The sequence below is a fragment of the Miniopterus schreibersii genome, assembly GCF_964146895.1.
Source record: "Miniopterus schreibersii genome assembly, chromosome: X".
In the NCBI taxonomy this organism is placed as follows: Eukaryota; Metazoa; Chordata; class Mammalia; order Chiroptera; family Miniopteridae; genus Miniopterus; species Miniopterus schreibersii.
This window is the reverse complement of record NC_138104.1, coordinates 63,876,455-63,894,851: the sequence shown is the minus strand read 5'-3', so window position 1 is coordinate 63,894,851 and position 18,397 is coordinate 63,876,455. Positions and strand designations below refer to the sequence as shown.

The window sequence follows — 18,397 nt, the reverse complement described above, 5'->3', positions numbered from 1 at the left end:
GAAGACAATTGTTAAGAAAAAGTTACAATTGTTAAACTGATCATTTTCAACTTGTGCTCCTTTGAATCAAAGTGTTTCCTGCAATATTTGATAATCTTTAGAAAATAATTTATAATCTTATTAGGCACTTATAATAATATGTGACTACTGTAAAATAAATTCAATTCCAAAGTAGAAACATTAAATCAAAAACAATGGAATCAAATTGGTGCACAAGAAAAACTAATTAAGCACAAAGGAAGGCAGTAATGTGAGAATTGATGAACATAAAAGGTATAATGTGAGAATTGATGAACATAAAAGGTATAAGCTTATAAAAAATAAACAGCCAAATTGTACAAGTCCTTTTTATAAGTAATTATTTGAAATACAAATGAATTAAGCTATCCAATTAAAAGGTAGATATTTGCATAATGGATAAGCATTACTTATCTTTATGCTGTCTAGAAATGAGTCATTTAATACCAAAGAGGTAAATAAATGAAAAGTGAAAGGATGTAAAATGTTATTCCAATTAGTAACTAAAAGAGAGCAACAAAGGTAGCTATACTAATGTAACATGAAATAGGTTTTAAGCCAAAAACTTACAAGACACAAAGAAAAAAATGTCTTATTGAGTGATGTCAGAAAGATGGCAGAGTGGAAGATACCAGCTTCCCCCCCCCTCAAAAGAAAACCCGACAGCTATGCATGAATGAAAATAGCCATGGGAGGGTTAAAGAGTCTAATTAAGGCTGCCACCAACAAGCTTGTGCTTGCCCTAGACCCCAGAGCCATGCCTGCTCTATATGCACCTGCTATAAGACCCCAGTTCCACAACCATTCCACCCATGCCCATCCATGCTCCAATCCCTGTCTCCATGGCCACTCTATATACCAGTACCTCAGACACCAGAGCCACTGACACCACAGAATATCCCATGCCACAGATTCCAGAAACACTATCACTTCATACATACCTGTGCTCTGGTCTCTGAATCTGTGGCTACTTTGCAAGTGTTTGCAATATAGAAACTGAAACACTGCTGCAGTGGATTCACCTGTCCTCTTGAACTCATGACCAAAGCTTCTCCACAAGTACCCAAACTTGAGATAGCCAAAGCACCACCATAGCAGACTCACATACTCATTTATGTACCACATATACCTGCTCTCTGGATCTTAGTGTCATTACTACTCTGCAAGTGCATTCATCTAACTCAATGGAGCCCATGCCTTAGACCCCAGAGCCTCTGTAGCTCTGTGAGCCTGTGTTCTGGACCCAGGTTTTGTGGCTGTTTCCCAAGCATTTTCACCTCACATACTATTATCAACACTGCAGTGTGGGTTCCTGTACCCCAGGCACTAGTACCACTGCCCCAGACCAAGAGCCACTCCAGTAGCTTCATGCATGCCTCCATTCCAGTCTCACTCTGTGGCTACTCTATGGTCACCCATGCATTAAACTCCACTGACACAGCCACTGTAAGTGGCTCAAAGGATTCTCTCAGCCATGATTTCCACTATGGGAGATAAACCTTTGCAACATAAGAGCAGAGTGCAAACTGCGGAGGCAGGCATCATGGCAAGACAGATATTTAAAAAGTTTCTTCCCCTCTTTAACTATTAGTTGAAAGAAGTGCTGGAAAAACTGTAACCAAAGGAGACATTATGTTTCCAGAAAAATCTCAAAGAAAAGTATTGCAAGCAACAGTAGTAGCTGTTGAATTGCCTTCCAAAGGAAAGGGTGGAGAGATTCAACCAGTTGGCGTGACATTTAGAGATAACATTTCTTTTTGTAGAATATGGAGGCATCAGAGCAGTTCTAGATGACAAGGAGTATTTCTTATTTAGATATGGTGATATTCTTGGAAAGTATGTAGAATAAAATGAATCACTATTGAAATGGCATCACATGAAACTGCCCAGTCCATTGAAGTTCTGAAATCTTTCATCATGTAAATAATTTCTTTGTCTCTTATAAGAAACTAATAATATTCAAACTAATGAGATTCAGTGTCTCTTAAAATTTAGTTTCATTGTACTGATATAAAATTTTTTTAAAAAGAGAGAGATCAGGAAGACCATAGCAGCCTTCACCACTGAAGACCCTGACAGACCTCACTGCTGCTTCAGACACATGCAGTCTTGGTCACTGAGGACACCTTCAGCCTTTGCTGATGCTGATGACAACTGAAAGAGCTTCACAGAGACTATGACACTGTACCTTCCCTGGAGCTGAAACTGCCTCATCCCATCCAGCTGGCACCTTTGTATCCACCCACAGGTGAAGGTATTTTTCCCACTGAAACCAGTCCTTAAAATCAGGAAGAGGTGAGTGCTTCATAAAATGTCAACACATCAATACAATGCTTCAAGAAACACAAAAACTCAAGGTAAAATGACACCACCTGAGGAACACAATATTTTAGTAACCAACTGCAAATAAATGGAGATCTTCAGGAAAAAACAACAACCTACAAATAATTGTTTTAAAGAAGCTCAGAAAACTACAAAACAACACAGATAGAAAACAACAAAATTAGGAAAACAATACATGAACAAAAAATGAAGGTATACAAAAAAATCATAAAAATTACCAAACAGAATTTCTGGAGCTAGAGAGTACAATGAGTGAAATGAAGAACTATATAGAAAACATCAATACCACACTAGATCAAGAGGAAGAAAGAATTTTCAAACTCAGAGAGGTCATTTGAAATTACCCAGTTAGGGAAACAAAAAGAAAGAATGAAAGAGTGAAATAACTCATGGAAACTGTGGGACATCATCAGGCAAAAAAATATATGCATTATGGAAATAAAAGGAGAAGAGAAGGATGAACATGAAGTTTATTTAAAGCAATAATGGCTGAAAATTTCCCAAATTTGAGGAAAGACATGGATATTCAGGTATATAACATTCTAAAGTCCTTAAACAGTTTCAAACAAAACAAGACTTCATGAGAACACATTATAATCAAACTTTCAAAAATCAAAGGCAATAAGAGAATTTTGAAAGCAAGAAGAGAAAAAAGGCTGTTCACTTACAAGGGAACCACAATAAGGCTATCAGTGGATTTCTCAGCAAACACCTTGCAAGCCACAACAGAATGAGAAGATATTTGAAAAATGCTGGTAGAAAAAAATACCAACAAAAGTTGCTTTGCCCGGTAAAGCCGTATTTCAGAAATAAAAGACAGACTTTGCAACCAAAAAACAAACAAACCAAAAACCAAAACATTATGGAGTTTCTAACCGGGTAAACTGCCTTACAAGAAATGTTGAAAGGATTTCTTCAAGCTGAAATCAAAAGATGCTAATTAGTAACATGAAAACATATAAATGTTAAAATCTCACTGGTAGTGGATAGTATATAGACCAACTTAAAATACTCCAATACTATAAGGTAGTGTGTAAATCATTTTAAACTCTAGTATAAAGGTTAAAAAGGCTAAATATTAAAAATAACCTTAGCTAAAATAACTTATTAATAGACACACTATATAAAGATATAAATTGTGAAATCAAAAATTTTAAATGTTTGGGAGGAAATAAGGCAGTGCTTCTGCATCCAATTGAAGTTAAATTTTACAAGCTTCAAATGGAATGTTTTAAATATAAGATTTTTTTGTAAGCTCCATGGTAACCACAATAAGAAACCTTATAGCAGATACACAAAAGATAAAGAGAAAGAAAGAAAAGCATACCACTGCAGAAAATAATCAAACAACAATGGAAATCAGCAAGATGGAGGAAAGGAACATAGGAACTATAAAACAGCCAAAACACAATTAACAAAATAGTAGAGTACATGTTTACTTACCAATGATTACTTTATTTTATTTTTTTTTAATGTATCTTTATTGATTTCAGAGAGAGGAAGGGAGAGGGATAGAGAAAGATAGAAACATCAATGATGAGAGAGTCATCATTGATCGGCTGCCAACTGAGGATCAAGCCCACAACCTGGGCATGTACCCTGACCAGGAATCGAATCGTGATCTCCTGGATCCTAGGTTGTTGCTCAACCACTGAGCCATGCCCGGCTGGGCACAATGATTACTTTAAATGTGAATAGATTTAAATTATCTAATCAAAAGACATAGAGTGGCTGGTTGGATTTAAAAAAACCCCAAAAAACCAAACCAAAACAAAAAAACATGCTGCCTATAAAACAAAACAATCACTTCAGGTTTAGATGCACATTAGCTGAATGTAAAGGAATGAAGAAAGATATTCCGTGAAAATGGAAACGAAAAGAGAAAAAAGGTAGCTATGCTTACACCACACAAAATACAGTTTAAGTAAAAAACTGTTACAGAAGGTCATTATATAAAGATAAAGGGGTGAATTCATCAAGAAGATATACAGTATATATGCACCAAATATTGGATAATTTAGGTATATAAAAATTATCAACAGTACTGAAAAGAGAAATAGACAGTAATACAATAATAGCAGAGAACAGCAATATCTGACTTTTATCAATGGATAGAATACTCAGATATAAAATCAATCAAGAGTGACTTTCAAGAGGGCAGTGAAGTAGGTGGGAGCTGCAATCATTTCCTCAAATTATCAAATTGGAAATAAAACTAAATTAAAAACAATCACTCTGAATAACCAATAGAAGACTAGCTGAAGAGGATCCTTATAAGCAAAGATTTACAGAAGCCACATTGAGGCTGGTAAGAAGGTTGGTGATGTGAAAAGGGCTGGCCCCACTCCAGCAGGTGGTGGCTGAGGTTCCAGAGGGATATCTCAGCTGTGGGGGCTTCATCCTAAGAAGTGTGGGGCCTAAACTCCAGTGCAGACTTTCCAGTCCAAAGCACCAGAGCCAGGAAGGGGTGCCCATATAACATCTGGCTATGAAAAGCAGTGGGATTTATGTCTGCCAAGGAGAGATAAAATCCACTGGAGACACAGGCGCATTCTTAAAGGGCCAATGTACGAAATTTTGTTCCCAGCCTCTCACCACTCAATCTGGGCTCCAAGGAGGGTGGAATGGACTAAAGTTGCCTGAGGAGAGTTTGGGGTTTGAGGCTGTGGGGAATAGTCTGGAATACAGGTGCCAGCACCCCTGTACTGAGTCCTTCTGCCATACTGCTGTTGCTATCTTTCTTGTGTGGGACACTCCCCTCTGAGTGATATCAGCTTGGGAGAAAGCAATTACTCCATCCTCTGGACTTACTCTTGCCCCACCCTGCAATTCTTAGGAACTGCTGAAGAGTTAGCTGCATTGGCCAGGGTATAGAAGTCAGGGAAAACACAGGGGGAATCAGTGACTGGCTTTGGGACAGAGCCACACCCCTTACATTTCCTTGAACCTGACTGGTGCCTTCACCTCATGAGAGATCCAACAGAACTAGCTTCCCATGCTTCCAGCTTCAGGCAGACCCAACCTCTGGGCTCTGGAGGCCTCACCCAGCTGACTACTAGGGGCTCAGCCCTGCTGAAGTCAAGGCAAAATCCAGAGAGACTCAGCCGTGTGGCTCTGGAGCAGGGACCATACCAATTACATTCCTTAAAGTCTGAACAGCACCTCCATTTCACGAGAGTTCAACAAGCCCCATTTACAAAATCTGCCAGAAGATTTTTCCGTGACTGAGCCTAACAGACAGCCTGCAGGCTTAAGCTGACAGAAATGGATTTCAGGGTGCCTTGGGACTTTCAATGACCAGCCCATGCATTTGGTGATAGTAAAAGCCTACCTTGGAGCAAAGCTTGGTGTTACCCATGTGCTCCCAAGCACAGCAGAAGCAGCCACAAATTATGGATTTGCCTGTAACTTCAAACATGTAGCTGAGGAATGGCACAGACAATGTCCAATATTGGCCTGCACCAGAGTCATTCTAAAGAGGCCCAAAACAAATAAACCAAGTTGCCAACTTCAAGGAACATTAGAGAAAGATCCAATAAACTTCACAAACACCATCCAAAGAGAGACTGCAGCAGGCACTAAACCATGCTGAGGCAAACTCTGCTTTTTTTTTTTTCCCCAGTTTCTTTTCTTTCTTTTTTCATTTTTTCTTTACTTTTTTAAAATATATTTTTCTTCTTCTCTTTTACTTTTCTCTCTTTTTCTTTTTTTCCCCTCTCTTCTTTTTTGGTCAACACCTGCACAGCAGATAACATGCTGTGGTCAGGGTTGAGCCTCACAGTCAGCCAGCCTGAGGGCTGATCCCACACATGCATGAGCTAACTGCAATCAAAATTAAATTACAACAGGAAGGCCCCCATAACCCACACAAGGAACATTCTTAGAGTACCCAGCTTAGGAGAACAAAGAAACTGCACTACTGGGTCCCACAGATCACCTATTACATAAGGCCACCCCAAGAATCCTAAGAGTCATAGCATATTTACTTAATATACAGAAACAAACACAAAGAGTCAGCCAAAATGAGGAGACAAAGAAACAGGCCCCAAATGAAAGAACAAGAGAATTCTCCAGAAGAAGAGCTAAATGAAATGAATATAAAGCAATTTATCAGATATAGAATCAAAGTAATGTTTATAAGGGTACTCAAAGAGTTTAGTAAGAACTACAACAGCATGAAAAAGTACATAGAAACCATGAAAAAAGGACCTAATGGAAATGAAGAATACCATATTTGACATCAAGAATACACTGAAAGGAATAAAAAGTAGGTTGATTGGATGAAGCAACAGATAGAGTCAGCAAGATGGAAGTCAAGGTTGACAAAAAACACCCAATCAGATTATCAAAAAGAAAATAAGGATTAAAAGAATGAGGATAATTTAAGGGACCTTTGGGACTACACGAAGCATATCAACATTTGCATCATAGGGGCACCAAGAGGAAAGGAAGGGGAGCAAGTGATTGAGAACATATTTGAAGAAATATGAGCAAAAATTTTTCTAACCTGGTAAAGGAAAAAGACACACAAGTCCAAGAAGTGCAGAGGGTCCCAAACAAGATAAATTCAAAGAGGCCCACACCAACACACTTCATAATTAAAATGGCCAAGGTTAAAGACAAAGAGAAATATTAAAAGCAGCAAGAGAAAGGCAGTTACCTACAAAGGAGCTCAAATAAAACTGTCAGCTCATTTCTCAACAGAAATATTTCAGGCCAGAAGGGACTGGCATGAAATATTTAAAGTGATGAAAAGCAAGAACCTACAACCACTACTTTACCCAGCAAAGCTATCATTGAAAATTGAAGGAGAAATAAAAAGGTTGACAAACAAGAACGAGCTAAAGAAGTTTGTTACCACCAAACCAGTATTACAAGAAATGTTAAAAGGACTGCTTTAAGAAGTAGAAGAGGAAGAAGAAGAAAAAACCTAGAGGAACAGAGTTAAAAAATAAATGGCGATAAACCTGTAACTGTTGGTGGGAATGTCAATTGGTGCAACTACTGTGGAAAACAGTATGGAGTGTCCTCAAAAAATTAAAAATGGAACTGCATTTTGACCCAGGGATCCCACTTCTGGGATATATCCTAAGAATACAGAAACACAAGTTCAAAAGAATATATGCAACACTATATTCACAGCAGCATTATTTACAATATCCAAGATCTGGAAACTACCCAAATTCTCATCAGTAGTTGAGTGGGTTTAAAGTTGTGGTACATTTACACAATGGAATAGTACATGGCCATAAAAAAGAAGGAAATCTAACCTTTTGTGACAGCATGGATGGACCTGGAGATTATATACTAAGTGAAATGAGCCCACTAGAGAAAAACAAATACCATATGATCTCACTTTTATATGTGGAACGTAATGGACAAAATAAGCTCATGAACAAAATGGAAACAGAGTCATGGGTATATGGAACAGACTGATAGCTGTCAGATGGGAAAAAGGAAAGGGACTGGATGAAAGAAAATGAAGGGATTAGCGAAAGTACATATATTCGTAACCCATTAATACAGACAACAGTATGTGATGGCCAGAGGGAAGTGGGAAGGGGGCTAAGTCAAGGCAGTTTAAGGGTGGAAATGGGGACATCTATAATAATGTCAACAATAAAAAGAAAGTTAAAAAAAGAAAATCCTTAAAGAAATGCAAATTTATGTACTACCAATAAACCAAATGAACCCTACAGATATATACAGAATGTTTTCTACAAAATAGCAGCAAAATACATGTACTTCTCAGAATATACACACAGAACATTCTCCAGGATAAATCATGTTAGATCAAAAATTGTCTTAAAATTTAAGAAAATTAAAACCATATTAAAGATATTTTTAAATTATAAGTCTATGAAAGTAAATACCAATAACAGGGGAAAAAACTGGAAAATTGAAGCATATATGTAAATTAACACAACCTCTGAATAAGCTATGGGTCAGGAAGGAACTAAGACAGAAATAAAAATAATATATTGACAAAAATTAAAATGATAACATTCCAAAACCTGTGATGCAGCAAAAGCAGCTCTATTAGGGAATTTTATAACAACAAATGTCTACAATGAAAAAACCAGAATTATCTCAAATAACGAATCTAAGTTTTTTTCAAAGAACTAGTAATATAAGAAACTAAATAAAATTAACAGAAGGAAGGAAAAACATATATCAGATCAGAACTAAGTGAAATAAAGACCAGGAAAGAGATAGAAAATCTTAAAGAAATTAAGAATTGGTTTTTGAAAATATAAAATTGACAAACCTTTAGCTAGAGTAACTAAGAGTAAAAGAGAGAAGACTCAAATAGGTAAAGTCAGAAATTAAAGAGACATTTCCAAGAATCATATGAGACTACTATAAATAATTAATAAATTGCATAATCTAGAAGATATGGATATTTCTAGAAACACACAGCCTACCAAAACAGAAATATGAAAAAATAGAAATATCTGAGCAGGACAAATACAAATAAGAATATTGAACCAATAAAAACTCAAAGACACAGACAACAGTATGGTGGTTACTAGAGGAAAGGGGCTGGTCAAGTATTAAATGGAAAGGAGGTCAAATATATGGTAACAGAAGATGATTTGAATTTTGGTGGTGGGTACACAATGCAATATACAGATCATATATCATAGAAATGTGTACTTAAAACCTATATAATCTAATTGACCAATGGCACCACACTAAATTTAATTTAAAAAATAATTTAAAAATCTCTGAACAAAGAAAATTTCATGGCCAGATGGCTTCACTGGTATATTCTACCAAACGATTGAAGAAGCATTAACAGTAATGCTTCTCACATTTTTCAGAAAAATTGAAAAGGATAGTGTACTTCATAACTCATTTTACAAGGACAGCATTACCATAATACCAAAGCCAGATAATGACACTACAAGAAAAGAAAATTATACGCCAATATTTCTGATGAACATCAATGAATAATGCTTAACAAAATACTAGCAAACCGAATTCAATACGATCATTCATCAAGGCCAAGTGGGAGTTATAAATCCTGGGATGCAAGTGTGGTTCAATATGTAAATTAAAAATACACCATATTTACAAAATGTACGATAAAAATTATATGACCATTTCAATAGCTGCAGAAAAAGAACTTGACAAATTATAACACCCTTTCATGATAAAAATTCTCAACAAATTAAGCATAGAAGTAATGTATCTGAAAATAATAAAGACCTTATTTGAGAATCCCATAGCGAACATCATACACAACCATAAAAATCTGAAGTCTTTTTCTCTAAAATCAGGAACAAAACAAAGATGCTCCCTTTCTCATCAGTATAGTTATGGAACTCTTAGAGCTATAGGCAACAGAATGAAATGAAAGGCATACATTAAAAAGGCACACAAATGGGAAAGGAAGAAATAAAATTTTCTGTTTACAATGACATCTTATATATAGAACACCCTAAAGACTACAAAAAAAAAACCAAAACAAACTTTTAAAACTAATAAGTGAATTCAGTAAACTTGCAAAAAAAATCAGTTGCATTTCTATACCCTAAGAATAAGTTATGAAATAAATTAAGGATCATTTAAAATAACATTGAAAAGAATTAAATACTTCAGAATAAATTTAACCAAAGAGGTGAAAAATCTGTAGAAGGAAACCTATAAAATAATGATAAAAAATAAAGAAGACATAAATAAATGAAAGTGTATTTTGCGTTCCTGGATTGGAAGAATTAATATTGTTAAAATGTCCATAACAAAAAAGCCACCTATAGATTCAATGCGATTTCTATCAAGATTTAAATGGCGTTCTTTCCAGAAATAGGAAAAAGAATTGTGAAAATCATATGGAACCACAAAAGATCCAAAATAAAGCAATCTTGGGCAAGAAAACAAAGCTAAAGGCATCACACTTCCTGATTTCAAATTATATTTTAAGGTTATCATAATCAAAACAGTACAGTACTGACATAAAACAAGCACATAGGTCATTGGAACAGAATCAAGAGCCTAGAAATAAACTCATGCATATATAGTCAGCTAATCTTCAACAATTTACCAAGAATACACAATGGGAAAATGATAATCTTTTTAGCAAATGTTAATGGAAACACTAAATATCCATATGCAAAAGAATGAAATTCGACCTTTATCTTACACCATTAAAAAATAACTTGTGGAAGGCAAGTGGATGAAAAACGGCGAAGGGATTATCCAAAGAAAATATATGCATAACCCATGGGCACAGAAAAGAGTGTAGTGGTGGCTAGAGGGAAGTGTGGGCCTGGGTGGAGGTGAGCAAATGGGGAAAAATGTGGACATCTGTAATAGTTTCAACAATAAAAATAAACAAAAAAAATAAAAATGGCCCAGCTGGTGTGGCTCAGTGGTTGAGTGTCAACCATTGGATCAGGAGTTCCACAGTTCACTTCCCAGCCAGGGCACATGCCTAGGTTGCAGGCTCAATCCCCAGTAGGAAGCGTGCAAGAGGCAGCCAATCAGTGACTCTCATCATTAATGTTTCTATCTCTCCCTCTCGTTCCTCTCTCTGAAATCAATAAAAATATATTAAAAGAACAAAAATAAAAAGCTTCCAGGTAGAAATGTGTAGACATCGGCCTCTCTATACCCACCCAACTTTTAAGGAAAAAAAAATGAAATAAAGGTTAAAAAGCTACAAAGTGACTAAGAAAAAAATATATAATTTAAAATGGGTGAATGAGTTAAACATAAAATATCAAATCATGAAATTCCTAGAAGAAATCAAAGGAAAATTCCTTGACATTGACATTAGTCTTGACATATTTTTTATTTTTATTTTACAACAGAACTACGTGCTTCCAAAACAAAAATAAACAAGTGAAACTACATCTAACTAAAAAGTATCTGCAGAGCAGTGGAAATAATCAACACAATGATAATGCAACCTATGGAATAGGAGAAAATATTTGCAAACCTTGTATCTGATAAGGGCTTATTTTCCAAAAAATATATGGAACTCATACAACTCAATAGCAAAACAATACACACACACACACACAAAACAAATAACCCCACTTAAAAATGGTCAAAGAACCTGAATAGACATTTTTTTAAAGAAGACATACAAATAGCCAACAGGTATATGAAAGGGTGCTAAACCTCAAAAAAATTGAAATCATCAGAGAAATGCAAATCAAGTCACAGATTATCACCTCACAACTGTCAGAATGGTTATTATCAAAAAGTCAAAATATAAGGAGTGTTAGTGAGAATGTGGAAAGCGAATCCTTGTGCATTGTTGGTAGGCCTGTAAATTGATGCTGCCACTATGGAAAGAAGAATTAATGTTCTTCAAAAAATTAACAGTAGAATTATATTATCCAGCAATCCCACTTCTGGGTATATATCTAAAGAAAATAAAATCTGTATGTCAAAGAAATATCTACATTCTTATGTTCGTTGTACCACTAACCATAGTCATAAATATATGCAAACAACCTATAAACATCTATATTATAAAAGGAGTAATGTATTAATTCAATATTGTTTACACCTTAAAGAATTAAAAAATAAAGATCAATCTAACCCCAAAGTTAACAGAGTAAATAATAAAGATTAGAGCAGAGATAAACTAAATAAGGAATAGAAAACAATAAAGATAATCAGTAAAACCAAAAGTGGGATTTTGAAAAGATCAATGAAATTGACAAACCTTTAGGTTGACTAAGTAAACAAAAGAGAAAAAGAGAAGACACAAATTATTAATATTAGAAAATAAAGTGGAGCATTACTACAGGCTTTACATAGAGAGAGAAAAAATTATAAGAAAATAGTATGAAGAATTGTGTGTCAACAAATAAGATGATATAGATATGTGCAAATTCCTAGAAACACACAAACTACTACAACTAAATCAAGAAGAAATGAAATGCCTGAGTATAAGTAAAGAGTTAATATTAATTTAAAAGCTATCAAAAAAGAAAAGGCCAGGATTAGATAGTTTCATAGGTAAATTAAAACAAACATTTAAAGAAGAATTAAGACAAATTTTTCTCAAATTCTTTCCAAAAAAGCAAATAGAAAAGAGAGAAACACTACTTCTAGTAAACAAGAAAATAAAAGGCATCCAAATTAGGTGGGAAGATATAAAATGATCTCTGTTTACAGATAAGATGATCCTATGTAAAGACAAACCTAAAGATTCTACCAAAAAAAATAAAATAAAATGTTAGAACCAATAAATGAAATCAGTAAAATAGCAAGATGCAAAATCAATACATCAACACACAACAATCTGATGCATTTCTATACACTAACAATGAAAAATCAGAAAAATTGAAAAAACAAATATATTTAAAATAATATGGAAAAGAATAAAATACTTAGGCATTAATGAAGGAGGTAAAAACCTTACACACTGAAAACTAAAAAAAATATATTGCTGAAAGCAATTAGAGGTAGTGAGGTCAGAAGAGTGGTGGTGTGAGTGATTACCTTGGTACCTTCCCTTGAAGTTTTGACAATTTGAATATCAATAATTCAACAAAGGATTCTTGCTCAGGGCATGGACACTTCTGAGAGATCTGCACATTGAAATATCTGCAAGGGGGGAAGTGTAAGCAAATCAGGGAGGCAAGAAGAAAGAAGAGCTAAAAGGAGCCACAGACACAGCCCTGCAGCCCGGAGCTCACTGTAGGGCTCAGCCCAAAGAGGGGAGGAGTCAGTTTGCAAATGGTACTACTGTTACTGGTTAATTAAACTCCCTTGTCACTCGTGTGAGTGAGGTTTTTGGTACATCTTCAGAAAATGAATTTTCTAAGATTTGCACAGGAGGATGGGATGTGGAAGAAGGTTTTATTGTCATGGAGTTACATTTCTTGGGTTCCAAAGTCCCCTGAAGCCAGTCCTGGAAAAGATGCGGCTGAGGTTCCAGCAGAACCAGAAATAAGACCAGTGTCCAGAGTTTTTGTTCCATGTTGCAGCCAGGTGTGGTTCAGTATCCAAGTTAATTAAATTCTATTAGTCCATGTGTGGAGCTGAACATAGCTGTGTGCCGTGTGAGCACAGGGAAGTACATCCCCCTGCCACAGGAGAGCCAGGAACCCAGCATGCCAGAGAGAGAGAGAAAGCACTTCCTTTGTTTGGAAGTTTAAATATTTAGGTTTTGTGAGCTAGCAGTGGCTACAGCCATTCTGGCCACTGACCCACTTTCAGGTGTGATTGATGGGCAGCTTCCCATGTGACTAAGACCTTTGCTGGGCATGTGTCTAAACTGCCTTTTTCTAGTCCCTTCCCCCATTGATGAGGGGGGAACACACTTGGATAGTGTTAAATGCGGCTTTTTGGCAAAGTTGTATAAATAGTATGCCTATATCCAGTCTTCCCTTTCCTCCTTTGCTGTTAAATAATAAGCAGGTTATTATAATAGCATCACTACCTACAGCCAAAGGAGCAAAGAGATTTAGTGAGCATTTTTGCAAGAGTGAGCAGTGTGGCTGAGCCTAGTGACCAGGGCAGGGATGAAGCACAGGGGTATGGCCATGGCTGTCTAGCAATTAGCATTCCAGACAGAGAAAGAGAGCCACAAAGACTGGCAGCCTTACCTTAACACCCTTCTGTTGGGTTGCAGAGCACATCTGCAAATCCAAGAACTGGCACTAAAAAAACACTTTTTCCCTGAGTGAAGTGTGCACTCTGTGACTAATCTCATAATTGGGTGGAGGTACAGGGGGGATGCTGGGGAGGTTCACTAGTTACCATTGCTGGGAGGGCAAAGCAACAAGAGGACCATGTTCCTCCAACTCACCCCCCACACACACACATTGAGGCTGCACTGCCAGCAGCTTATGGCTTCAGGGGGCAGTACTGGGATTTCATGTATTTGTAGCCCCATTGCCCATTGTGTTCCCCTGTGGATTTGGTCTACTGGGAGACCAAAGTGACTGGATCAAAGGGGAGGCTCCCTCCTTCCCAGGGAATGCAGGTTATTTTCCACCACCCTGAGGTGATCTGAAAAGCCAGAGAATTGCAAGAAAGCTAAAAAATCTTCAGTGCCATCTACTAGAAAACAATAGAAAGACTTCTTGCTATCAATTTACTAGAGAAATGCCACTCATACATAGATGCCTAGACAGAGAAGGAATCCATCAGATATCATGAATAACCAAGGTAATGAGGCAGTTCAGAGTGAAAATAAAAAATCTCCAGAAAACAAACTTAAAGACATGGAGATATGTGATTTAAATTACAGAGAATTCAAGACTGCAGTTTTAAAAAAACTCAATGGGATGCAGGAAAATACAGACAGACAGTTTAATGAACTCAGAAACCAAATCAACAAACAAAATGAGAACTTTACCAAAGAGATTGAAACTTTAAAAAAGGACCAAATAGAAACTCTAGAGATGAAAAGCTCAGTAAAAGATTTCAAGAATGAACTAGTGAGCATAGGAAGTAAAGCAGACCAGATGAAAGAAAGAATTAGTGATATCAAAGTCAGAAATCTAGAAATGATTCAAATGGAAGAAAAGAGAGACTTGAACATAAAAAGTGAAAGAACTCTATGAGAACTATCCGACTCATCAGAAAGAGCAATATAAAAATAATAGGTATACCAGAAAAAGAGGAGTGGGAAAAGAGAGGAGAGCTTATTCAAACAAATAGCTGATGTGAACTTCCCAAACCTATGAAAAGATCTATATCTTCAAATCCAAGAAGCACAAGTAACACCTAATTAACTCAATCCAAAAATGGCCTCCTCCAAGTCATATTGTATTAAAATTATCAAAAATTAATGATAAAGAATGAAAACAATTAGACATAAATGGAAAGACATCCCATATTGATGTATAAGAAGAGTTAATATGTTAAGAATGTCATCACTATCCAAAGTAGTCTACATAGTCAATGCAATCTCTATCAAAATCCCAATTATATTTTTACATATATAGGAAAATTCCATACAAAAATTAATACGGAATTTTGAGGAACCCCAAATAGCCAAAATAATCTTTAAAAAGACAAAATTGGAGGTCCGAGACTTCCACATTTCCAAACATACTACAAAGCTACAGTAATCAAAACAATGTGGGATACAGACACAAAGACTAATGAAATAAAGAGCCTAGAATAAACCCTCACATATTTGATCAGATGATTTTTTTGAAAATAGTGCCAAGATCATTCAATGGAGAAAAAATATGATCTTTGAATAAATGGTGTTAGGAAAAGTGTGTACATGCAAAATAATGAGGCTGGACCCTTGCCTTACACCATATACAAAAATAAACTAAAATGGATTAAATACCTAAACCTAAAAAACTAAGACTATAAATCCATTAGAAGAAAACATAGGAGATAAGTTTTGTGAAGTTGGGTTTGGCAAGAATATTTTACATATGACACCAAAAATAGAAGTAAAAATAAATAATTGGACTACAAAATTTAAAACTTTTGCATTTTAAGACACAGCCAACAGAGTGAAAAGGCAACCTATAGGATGGTAAAAATATTCTCAAATTATATATCTGACAACAGGTTAATATCCAAAATATGAAAGAATGTGAACAACTCTACAACAACAACAAAAATACCAACATCATGATTTTAAGTTGGACAAAGGACTTGAATAGACTTTTATGAAAAGATACACACATGACCAACAAGCACATAAAAATGCTCAACATCGTTAATTATTAGGGAATTACATATCAAAGCTACCATGACATACTACTTCACATTCATTAGGATAACTATTATTTTTTTAAAAAGTAAAAATAGCAAGTGTTAGTGAGTATGTGGAAAAATTGGAACCCTTGTGTGATGGTGGGCATCTAAAATGGTGCAGCCACTATGGAAAACATCGTGATGGTTTCTCAAATTATTAAAAATAGAGCTGCCATATGATCCAACAATTTCACTTTTAAGTATATACTCAAAAGAATTGAAGGCAGAATCTCAAAGAGATATTTGTACATATTTGTTTTTACACAAGTGTTCAACATTGTTCATAGATTATCCACAATAGCCAAAGATGATAACAAATCAATAATTATCAACAGATGAATGGATTAATAAAATATAATATATACATACAACCTTACAAAGAAAGGAAATTCTGTCACATGCTACAACATGGATAAACATTGAGGAATTTATGCTAAGAATTTATGCTGCAGAAAATAAGCCAGTCATAAAAAAACAAATACTATATCATTCCACTTGTACGTTGTACCTAGAGTAGTCAAATTCACAGAGACAAAAAGTAAAATGGTGGTTCTTAGGAGGTTTGGAAAGGAATGATGGGGATTTGTGTAATGAGTGTGGAATTTCAGTTTGGAAAAATGAAAAAAGGACTGAAGGTGAATGGTGATGATGATTGCACAACAATGTGAATGTATTTCATACCGTTGAGCTGTAGTCTTAAAAACAGTTTAAATAGTTGAATTGTATGTTGTGTATCTTTTATCACAAGAAAAAATGAATAAGAGACAAAAATGTAAGACCTAAACCACTTATCTTCTTAGAAGAAAACCTAGGGAAAAAATCTTCATGACCTGGATTTGGCAATGGATGCTTAGATAGAACACCAAAAGCACAAGAAACAAACAAACAAAATAGACAAATTAGACTTTATCAAAATTTAAAACTCTGTGCCTCAAACAGCATATCAAGAAAGTGAGAAGACCACTGAAAGAATGGGGAAAAATAATTGCAAATCATGTAACTAATAAATGCCAAGTATCCAGTATGTATAGAATTCTTAAAACTCAACAACAAAAATACAAAAAATACCAATTAAAAATAGTCAAATGAGTTGAATAGACATTTCTTCAAAGAATATATAACAACACACCAAAAGGTTACTCAACACAGTAATGCAAATCAAGACTACAATGAGATACTACTTCACACTCACAAGGATGGGAAAGAAAAGTAGGAAGGAAGAAGGGAGGGATGGAAGAAGAGGGAGAGAGAAGGGAGAGAAAGAAAGAAAAAGAAAGTGTGTGGATGTATAGAACTCTGAATCCCTATACATTGCTATTGGGTATGTAAAATAAGGCAGCTGGTGTAGTATAAACAGTTTTGTGATTTGGCATAAAGTTAATCATAGAATTACCATGTGACCTAGCACTTCTACTTCTATGTATATACTCAAAAGAATTGAAAACAGCCCTGGCCAGTGTGACTGGGTTGGAACATCGTCTTGTACACAAAAGGGTGGTGGGTCCAACTCCAAGTTAGGGCACATACCCAGGTTGCGGTTTCCATCCCTGGTTGGGGTGTTTGCAGGATGTTTTTCTCTCACATGGATATTTCTCTCTATCTCTCTCTCCCTTCCTCTTTCTAAAAAAATCAATGAAAAATAAAAATAAAATAGAGATGTTGCACTACTATCTTCTTTAAAAAAATCATTGAAAACAAATGGTTATACACAATTGTTCACAATGCATTATTCACTATAACCAAAAGGTTAATAATCAATGGATGACTGGATAAACCAACAGTACTATGCCCATGCAATGGAATGTTAGTTAGCCATAAAAAATAATTCATTACTAAACACACTACAACATGTATGAACTTTGAAGACATTATGTTAATTGAAAGACACCAGACACCAAAGACCACATGATTGATACCACTTATATGAAATATCCAGAAAGGAAAATTCAATGACAGAAAGTAAATTAGTGGTTGCCAAGATCTGGAGATGGGGGTAATGAAGAATGACTAATATATGTATGGGTTTTTTTGGTGGGGGTAATGAAAATATCCTGAAACTAGATAATGGTGATGGTTGCACAACACTGTGAATGTATTAATTCCTACCATAAATAAGCACTTAAAAAAATTTGTTATATGAATTTTAGTTCAATAAAAACAATTGACCCATTCAGCCTATTTATGAAGCTTCTGGACCAGTAGAAATGATGAGTGGTTGGGATTATGTAGGCCTAAACTGGGTGAGATGATGACAGGATTTAGATAAGCACTGCAAAGGTTTATATTTAAGACCATATCTTCATCATTGTTTAAAAAAAATGGTATGGTTTTCTATTTTTAT

The 18,397-nt window shown here is 35.4% G+C and overlaps 1 protein-coding gene and 1 pseudogene across 4 annotated transcripts in view; both read left to right on the top strand.

The window, feature by feature from the left end:
• The window catches only part of ZDHHC15 (zDHHC palmitoyltransferase 15), a 180,421-nt gene that overhangs the window by 82,821 nt on the left and 79,203 nt on the right, over positions 1-18,397 (top strand). The window lies entirely within an intron of this gene.
• On the top strand, positions 1,562-1,867 carry LOC308551354 (10 kDa heat shock protein, mitochondrial pseudogene; annotated as a pseudogene). The gene has a single exon. The product of its transcript is annotated as a 10 kDa heat shock protein, mitochondrial pseudogene (transcript).